Below are 10,402 nucleotides of genomic sequence, written 5' to 3' on the forward strand. Positions count from 1 at the left end.
GCATGAAATCAGAGCTATTTCTTTTACAGAAATTCTGTATAAAATAATTAAAATCCTATAATATATAAAAGCTTATAATATATAATAAAAACAACAACAGATAAAAGTCATTTAAACTCATAAGTGAATAGCCCAAACAACCATACAGTTACTATACAGTATAATATGTACACTATATAATATATACTTTTTATGTTTTATATATGTTGTTATGTTTTAAGACATATTTTGTTGTCTGTGGGAATAATTTCAGGCAAAATTGTGTCTGAGCAAATCTGGTGTTTATTCAAGCCAGAACAATCAGATAGTGGATACTAGATTCAGCCTGCAAAACACAAGATCATCTACCCTTGATCACAAACAGACTGAAAGAAAGGCACAACAATGAATAACACAGAGAATAAATAACAGTGCCAACAGTAAGGATTCGTGCCTCTTCGTTTTTGAGCATCTCATAGATTCCTTTAGGACTCATAAAATTATGACTTTTTTTAGACTGACCTCAAAACATTTCAACAGAGAGTGAAGCTGCTAAACTGAACTTTCTGTGATTTCAAAAGTTTAAAATACGTACATTAAAAAATTCTTACAATAACACTTTTACACAATAAATGTAAAGTTAACTTCAGCTGGAACACACAGATTAGTTTTAGGTTGTGTTGAGCAATATGTCTACTGATCTATCAGTCCTATTGTTAATTTTTTTTTTTTAAGTTTATATTGTAACGTATGAAGTTAGAAGATTCCTTGAATAATGTACAAAAATGACAGATAATTTATTTTATATAAACATTATTGTTTTATATAAAAAGTAACATCGGAAGCATAATTATTTTGAAAACAAATCAGACTTGAACCAAATCGAGAAATCTGTATCATCACCCACGCAAGTAGAAATAAGTCTTGCCATTTAATTGTTCGCCTCAGTTTTTAATCACTACCATTTTGCATGAAAAAAGATATGTTGTGTGTGCTCTAAAGAAACATATCAGTGCACCAGAGGAAAGTCAATGGAAAGTCCCCACAACAATAGAAAAACAATGTTGGGAAAGTATACAGTACAGTAAGTGTTTCAATAAGCCATAATTCTAAAGGTTCTTGAGAAAAGCAGCAGAAATTTTATTAGAAAACTTTTATGCTACATGAAAACCAGGAGCCAAGAGCATTAAAAAACACACATAATTAATAAACACTGCCTTTAAATTCATCACTCTGACAAAGAGACACTCTCAACCAATCAGCTTTCACTCATTATGACATCATGGAATTTGGAATTCCTGGTCACACAGAGTCAGTTAAGAAATAAACTACAAGGACTTCAAGTAAGTGGAAAGTGTGAACAAACATTTCTGTAATATCAAATCAAGTCTTCTGCAGACGTGTCATCATCTATAGAAAGCAGAGACCATGACAGATGACAGAAGAGTCGCCAACAAGTAAGATTTTAAAGGAAAGCAAAAATTATATATACTTTAGTTAACCTATGAGAAAAGTAAAAAGCATAGTTATATGTATAGTTGCCACATAAGTTATATGCTATTTTCAAAGTGAATCACATTTACATTAACACACATCAACGTGTAAAACAACATCTCTGCAATATCAACTCAATCCTTCTGCAAGCATGTCATTGTCTTCAGAAAGAGGAGACCACGACAGATGACAAGTCACCCAAAAATACGATTTTAAATGAAAGCAAAAAACAAAACAAAACAAAAAACAGTTAAATAAGATTATTTTAAGTATACTTGTCAGAAAAGTAATTTTCTTACAAATTTAAATGAATTCTTAAATTAGTAAGCACATTTACATTAAAGCCAGGGAAGCAGGGAGGCTCTGCCTCATTGTTTTAGTTAAACTATGAGATAAGAAAAGTTTTAAGAAAGTTTTTAAGTACAGTTGCCAAATATGTTACTGTCAAAGTGAATCCTTAAATTTGTAAATCACATTTGCATTTATGCACACACACTAGCGTATGAAACAACGTCTCTACAATATCAAATCAAGACTTTTGCAGGTATGTGATTATCTTCAGAAAGAAGAGACCACGACAGATGACAGAAAAGTCACCAACAAGTAAGATTTTAAATAACTAAAGATTCAAGTGTGCCGCAGCACTCTGGCTGGAACCGCGAGCCATGGACCAAGAGCGCAACTCTACGCATTGCACACCTTGGCCACCTGGAAAATTTGGGCGAGGCTGTCAGTTCACCCCAGGGGAAACACTTGGAGTTAGGACTAGGGTGTGTCCTGTAAGGTCGTGGTGGGTGGGACACAGGGCGCACCCTAGGTTGCCACAAAAACAACAAGAAATATTTTTTGGAAAAGAAAATCCCAACCAATTTGCTAACAAATATGAATTTGAAGTCAATTAAGCAGTTTGTACAAAAACTTTATCAAACAACAAAGCAAAAAAAAAAAAAAAAAGCTGTGGTAAATTGGCCTTTTTGTCGGATTGGTTCCTAGCTCTGGTGCAGAACTCTGGGAGGGACAGACCAACTATGTGCCCATAGCGCAGTCTGTCATAGTCTGCATCCAGAAAACCTGTAAGTACCTGTGCAATTAGGGAGAGGGCACTCTTACAGGCCAGGGAAGAAGGGAAGCTCTGGCGCAGTCTGCGATGGCGAGCCATGGACCAAGAGCGCAACTCTTCGCATTGCACACCTTGGCCACCTGGAAAATTTGGGCGAGGCTGTCAGTTCACCCCAGGGGAAACACTTGGAGTTAGGACTAGGGTGTGTCCTTTAAGGTTGCGGTGGATGGGACACAGGGCGCACCCTAGGTTGCCACAAAAATGACAACAATTATTTTTTGGAAAAGAAAATCCCAACCAATTTGCTAACAAATATGAATTTGAAGTCAATTAAGCAATTTGTACAAAAACGTTATCAAACAACAAAGCAAAAAAAAAGAAAAAACGGTGGCAAATTGGCCTTTTCTTGGATTGGTTCCTAGTTCCGGTGCAGAACTCTGGGCGCGACAGGCCAGCTATGTGCCCATTGTGCAGTCTCTCATTGTCTGCATCCAGGAAACCTGTAAGTACCTGTGCAATTAAGGAGAGGCCGCTCTTACAGGCCAGGGAAGAAGGGAAACTCTGCCGCAGCCCTCTGGGTGGGATGGCGAGCCATGGACCAAGAGCACAACTCAGTGCATTGCACACCTTGGCCACCTGGAAAATTTGGGCGAGGCTGTCAGTTCACCCTAGGGGAAACATTTGGAGTTAGGACTAGGGTGTGTCCTGTAAGGTCGTGGTAGGTGGGACACAGGGCGCACCCTAGGTTGCCACAAAAACGACAAAACATTTTTTTTTGAGAAAAAAAAAAAAAACGTGGCAAATTGGCCTTTTTGTCGGATTGGTTCCTATCTCCGGTGCAGAACTCTGGGCGCGACAGGCCAGCTATGTGCTCATTGTGCAGTCTCTCATTGTCTGCGTCCAGGAAACCTGTAAATACCTGTGCAATTAGGGAGAGGCCGCCCTTACAGGCTAGGGAAGATCTGCCTCAGCCCTCTGGGTGGGATGGCGAGCCATGGACCAAGATCACAACTCTGCGCATTGCACACCTTGGCCATCTGGAAAATTTGGGCGAGGGTGTCAGTTCACCCCAGGGGAAACACTTGGAGTTAGGACTAGGGTGTGTCCTGTAAGGTCGTGGTGGGTGGGACACAGGGAGCACCCTAGGTTGCCAAAGAAAAAACACAAAATTAATTTTTTGCAAAAGAAAATTCCAACCAATTTGTTAACAAATATGAATTTGAAATCAACTAAGCAAACTGTACAAAAACTATATCAAACAAGTCCAAAAAAAAAAATTGTGGCAAATTGGCCATATTTGTTGGATTGGTTCTTAGCTCTGGTGCAGAACTCTGGGCGGGACAGACCAGCTATGTGCCCATAGCGCAGTCTGTCATAGTCTGCATCCAGAAAACCTGTAAGTACCTGTGCAATTAGGGAGAGGGCACTCTTACAGGCCAGGGAAGAAGGGAAGCTCTGGCGCAGTCTGGGATGGCAAGCCATGGACCAAGAGCGCAACTCTGTTCATTGCACATCTTGGCCACCTGGAAAATTTGGGCAAGGCTGTCAGTTCACCTCAGGGGAAACACTTGGAGTTAGGACTAGGGTGTGTCCTGTAAGGTCGTGGTGGGTGGGACACAGGGCGTACCCTAGGTTGCCAAAAAATGACAAAAATAATTTTTTGGAAAAGAAAATCCCAACCAATTTGCTTACAAAAATGAATTTGAAATCAATTAAGCAAATTGTACAAAAACTATATCAAACAACAAAGCAACAAAAAATCAAATAAAATGAAATAAAATAAAAATATTGATACTAAGGTGTGTTTTTTCCTGTGATTTTGTTTAACAAAAAAAATAGTTAATATGCATTGAATTGGACGAATAACCTGTGTAAGAGAATAATTGTGTAGAATAGAAATATTTTCCTGCTCATCTGAACACATGCAATTATTGACAGAACCAATCAATCACAGAGAGCGATCACACTGCTGACAGTGCAAACAGGGCTGTGTTTCCCAAAAGTATTATAAGAAACCATTGATGCTATTGGGAATGGCAGTCCAGAACAATGCTTATCAGAGGACAGAAAAAACATATATGTTTGAGTTATTTTATTTCACAATAAACCAATCGAAATCGTAGCCTACATAGTGTGTGCAATTGCATTTATTTAAATTGAACATTAAAAGTTCATATTGATCATGTTCTATTCTGTAATGTTAAAATAAATCATACACTGTCAGAATAAAAAGGTTGCATTTTATTCTTGCAACAGCCTTTCACTGGCAGTCCCTTATGAAAATGAACCATGGTTTTACTAAAGTGACAGTAGTTCAACTTTATTATTTGTAAATCCCATGGTTACCACTACAGTAGACATCTTTTTAACCATGTGTATACAAAAATATAACCTAATAAGTTCCAATTAAGGTGTATTGAATGTTAAAATGTGTTTCAAATATAAAGTTAAGTGGGTTCCTCTTATTAATTTCATAATTATAATTGAATAAATTTCATAATTTAAAAGTTCAGTTATGAAGTATCGTATCGGTATCGATATCAATATCGACGATACTGGTATTTAAAAGTATCGGTATCATATCGAAAAAAAAAGTGGTATCGCCCATCCTTAGCTTTCAAAAAAAAATTTAAAAAACACTTCTTCCATGCACACACTAATGGTGGTTGGAAAATTAAGGTTTCCGCCACCTATTGCACTGTAGTGGAATCTTTCTCTCTCATATCCTGCATAAATAAAATCACATTTAAAGGGATAGATCACCCAAAAATGAAAATTACCCCATGATTTACTCACCCTCAAGCCATCCTTTGTGTATATGACTTCCTTCTTTCAGACGAATACAACTGGAGTAATATTTAAAAAATGTCCTGACTCTTCCGAGCTTTATAATGGTGAGTGAATGGTGGTCAAGATTTTGAAGCAAAATAAAGGGCATCCATCCATCATAAAAAATGTGCTCCACACGGCTCTGGGGGTTAATAAAGGCCTTCTGAAGTGAATCGATGTGTTTGTGTAAAAAAAATATCCATATTTAAAACTTTATAAATTGTAATCTCTAGCTTCCGCTAACTGTCCTACATGTTCACTTGAGAGTGGCATTCCAGAGGATGAAGTAGTACGTAGACGTAGCGTAAACTCCAGTGAGAATATGCTAGTCTCGCGAGAACCAAGTTTTGTTTCCAGCAAAGGAAAACCAGTATCACACCTATGGTTTGAGGGTGAGTAAATCATGGGGGATTTTCATTTTTGGGTGAACTATCCATTCAACTGAATAGAAAATTATTAAAAGCCATTTTAATACATGAGATGGGGAAACAGCCTGTGTGTATTTTACGCTTTGTAATAGAAAATGGTAAATAATAAACAAATAATGATTTTCCTTAAATTTCCTTTAAGCCATTGATCCTGGCATGAAATGATGGTTCTTGAAATCTATGAAGTTCTCCTAATGTAAACGCTTCTCCAAGACAAGAACTACAGATCAAGGCAAAAACAGAACATGGTACACCAAATACTATAGATATTGTTTCTAAGCTGTATACTCAAACTAAACATGCAAAGGCAATATTTTCCGGCAATATTTAACTGTTCAATTCAATCATGTTAGTCAGGGTATATACTAGCTATATTAAATATTATAGTATACAAATGAAGTTAAGGCTGTTAGGGATATTAGTATAGTCTAAAGTTGCCACTGGGGTGGTACCTTTTCTAAAGGTACCCTTTTGTACCTAAAGGGTGATTATTGATATCTTAAAGGTACATATAAGTACCTAAAAGGAGCAAAAATGTACATTTTGAAAATGTACCGCCCAGTGACAGCTTTGTACCTTTTTTTCTGAGAGTGTAGGCCTAATCTTTACAATTCTTTTCTGGGTTTTTGTGTACTGGAACTTTACAGACATATTTGTACAATCATATTTTAATGAGTGTAAAAATACCATACACTACCAGTCAAACAATTGGAACAATTTAGATTTTTTTAAAGAAGTCTCTTATGCTTATTCACATACTGTACAATCATGGCCAAACGTTTTGGCAGTGACATAAATTTTGTGTTTTGCAAAGTTTGCTGCTTAAGCTGTTTTGGTGTTCATTCACATTGTTTCTAGATTGTTGTGTAGAGTGACCAGATGCATTTTAAATAATTGTTAAAAGCTTCATTGGCCAAAAAATGAACTTTTCACCAAAAAAAACAAAAAACTAATTTCACTGTTTTTGATCCTGACACAAAAGGACCAGCTAACATTAATTGACTAATCATATCAGCAACACATGTGAAAGTGTGAATGAGTACTAGTCAGGTAAAATCACTATCATACTAATTAGATTGTAAGAGCAGACTGATTGCTATAAAAGGAGAGAAGCGCCTCCAATCATTGTGTTCTTGTTAGCAATGATTACCTCCAAAGGAACACATGCAGCCATCATCACTTTGCATCAAAATGGCCTCACATTCAAAGAAATTGCTACAAAGAATATTGCACCTGAAACAACCATTTACCGGATCATCAAGAACTTCAAGGAGAGAGGTTCGACTGCAGTGAAGAAGTCTTCAGGACGTCCCAGAGTGTCCAGGACGTCTCCTCCTGAGGAGTCCGCTACGGAATCGTGTCACCAGCAGTGCAGAGCTTGCTCAGGAATGGCAGGGAAGCTAATATCCAGCATTCCAGAGCGAATTGTAGAGGTTATGAATAACAAGAGTCAACACTGTAAATATTGACTCATTATATTTTTTGCCAATAAAAGCTTTTAAAACTTATGATATGCTTATCATTGTTTTTCAGTATACCATAGAAACATGTGGAAAAATAATCTACAAATACTGACGCAGCAAACTTTGCAAAACACAAAATTTATGTCACTGCCAAAACTTTTGGCCATGACTGTATATGCTTAAACTCTAGTACAGGGGTGCCCATACTCGGTCCTGGAGGGTCCTGAAGAGATTAGCTCCAACCCCAATTAAACACACCTGAACCAGCTAATCAAGCTCTTACTAGGCATACTAGAAACTTGAAGGCAGGTGTGTTGAGGCAAGTTGGAGCTAAACTCTGCAGGACACCGGACCTCCAGGACCGAGTTTGGACACCCCTGCTCTAGTATTATTACTGTAATATGGTTAAAATGTGAGCACTTTTATGTTGCTTCAGCCCTGGCATCTATTGTAGTGGACATGAAAAAAAACATACAAATAAAAAATGAGTTGGCACAAATCTTGTTTTTAGACTTACAGTATTTCTACATTGGATTCAGTGCGTTCTTGCCGAATAAAAGTATTTTTTAAATTGTACTTACCCCATGCTTTTAAATGATAGTGTATCCGACTGTTCACAACATGATTAAGCAGCAAAAACTGTTTTCAGCATTGATACCTTTTTCAGCACCAAATCAGCATATTAGAATTTCTGAAGGATCATGTGACACTGAAGCCTGGAGTAATGGCTGCTGGAAATTCAGTTTGTCATCACAGGAATAAATAACATTTTAAAATTAGTAAAAAATGGAACACAGTTATTTTAAACTATAATAAAATTTCACAATAATATTACCATTTGTATGGTACTTTTTATCAAATAAATGCAGCCTTTGTGATAAAGATTTTGAAAAGAACACACATAATGTAACAACGAGTAATGCAATAAGAATGTTGCTTGCAGTGGATGAATCTGAATGTGTGGGTATGTGTTTGTCAGTGTGTTTATGTGTACTTCCTTGGTGATTTGAAAATATATAAATCTTTGCATTGTAGTATCAAGGCATAAGTGTGTATGGTGTGTGTGTGTGTGTGTGTGTGTGTTGCTGTGTAGTCATTCATTTCACGTTCTCTGTTTCTGTCTCTCACTAAAACCAATGAAAAGGTGAATGACAGTTTGAAGATGAATAAAGGAATCATATCATATGTAACATTAGAATTAGTAGCTCTGCATTTTAGTTTTGAAATGCTTGCACAAATTCACAACCTGGCACACAGTCATGAGTCATGACATTCCTGCTGATATCGTTTAAGACCTGATGTCCATTGTGTTGAAAATCCAATGTTCAACAACTCTGAAAGATCATCAGATTAACTTTGAATATTATCCTCGATACTAAGATTAAGATCACTATTATGAAGAAATCTACATCAAGGGGCTCAAACAGATGCCATGACACCTTGTATGGAGAAACTGCCCACAGCTTATTTTTCTTGTTGAAAAGAAACACAGCTCACTTGGTTTCATCCTGAGAACAGACTCTGATTGGTATCTTACCAAAACTTTTTACAATAACGTGCCAACATCATTGAGGATCTCCAACCAATCAGAACCCTTGCTATCTGTCAAACAGATGTGTGTAAATTCACACTGCTCCAGCCACCATAAACCACCAAAGCAGAGTCCTATAATTTCAACAGTCCTCCTCAGGCTTTCATCAAGAAGATGTGATTTGCTGCAGAAACAAAGTAAATTTCATGTAAATCCTAACCTGCTCCACATGTACATTAAACATGAAATATCTTCTAAATTGCTGTAATTGCGGCAGCCAGCAGTTCCATGTATAGCGTGGAAAGACAAATATGTGTCGCATCCAGTCAAGGCTTTGTCATTAGCTGAAGTTGTTAGCCCTCATGCACTATTCCTGTCTCCATTGCTAGCCTTTGAAAAATAGCTGTATCCACTTTATTTTGCAATGTGGAAGTGAGCAATTTTCTTTTAATGTGCAAGACTTTTGATTCATTAGACACTACAGGTAGGCTAAATAAACGGAAGAATAACTATAAGACAGGAGCACAATCTAAGTGGAGCAGGCTTTTTTTTTTTAATGAAGATATAATCCAACATTCCAAATACAGGAACATGGGAAAAACCAAGGAACAAAACAGAGGATTTCTGAGGCCCTCTAGTGGCCCTGAACCCATGGTTGAAAACCACCAACTGAATCACACCTGGTTCAAACACAGGGGCATTATGCAGTTCTCTCCCTCCCTTCATTCTGTGTTTTTTCCTTGTCAGCATTCTCAGTAATTTCTAACCAGGGATACGTGTAGCCAATGGGTACTTGGAAAGATTTTAATTTGGTTTTGTTATGAATTAAAATAAGCATATTAAGGCTTGAATATATATTGGTAACAATTTAAAATAAGGCTCCATTTGTTAACATTAGTTAAATAGTTAACACAAAAATAACATGAAAACTAAAAATGAAAAATAGTTCTAAAGCATTAGTTAATGTTAATTTCAACACTTACTAATACATTATTAAAATCAAAAGTTATGTCTGTTAATATTACTTGATGGACTTGAGCTAACAATAACAAAGAACAGCTGTTTTTATCTAACATTAAATATTGTAACAAATGATTGCTCATTGTTAGTTAATGTTAATTAACTAACCTTTACTAATGGGACCCAATTGTAAAATGTTACCAGTTTATCTTGTTATTAAAATAAACTGCAGTTTAAAGGGGACATAACACCCAATCTCATGTTAATCTTGAGTACCTATAGAGTGGTACTGCATCCTTCATATCTCCAAAAAGTCTTTAGTTTTATCATATTTATAAAAGAAAGATACAGCTTTACAATTCTCTCCAGAAAAAGCAGAGCTCCTGGAGGCGTGCCGTGGGCGGAGCTAAAGATTGACGAGCACTTGAGCTCTGATTGCCAACAAAACACAGACATTTGATACAGTTTCACTTACTGTCTGCAGTTCTGAATCATGACCGGGATCTTTTATAGCTGGGACCGCTCCATCTTTCAGTATCAAACGATGTGCTAATCCAGCGTCGAACTGGGCCTTGTTTATAAAACGTTAATCAACAAACACACTTGTGAAACTCCATTGCTGCCCCGGAAAAACAAACTGCATCCACTGTTTACATAA

This window comes from Sinocyclocheilus anshuiensis, unplaced genomic scaffold (genome assembly GCF_001515605.1).
Source record: "Sinocyclocheilus anshuiensis isolate Anshui unplaced genomic scaffold, SAMN03320099.WGS_v1.1 scaffold7, whole genome shotgun sequence".
In the NCBI taxonomy this organism is placed as follows: domain Eukaryota; kingdom Metazoa; phylum Chordata; class Actinopteri; order Cypriniformes; family Cyprinidae; genus Sinocyclocheilus; species Sinocyclocheilus anshuiensis.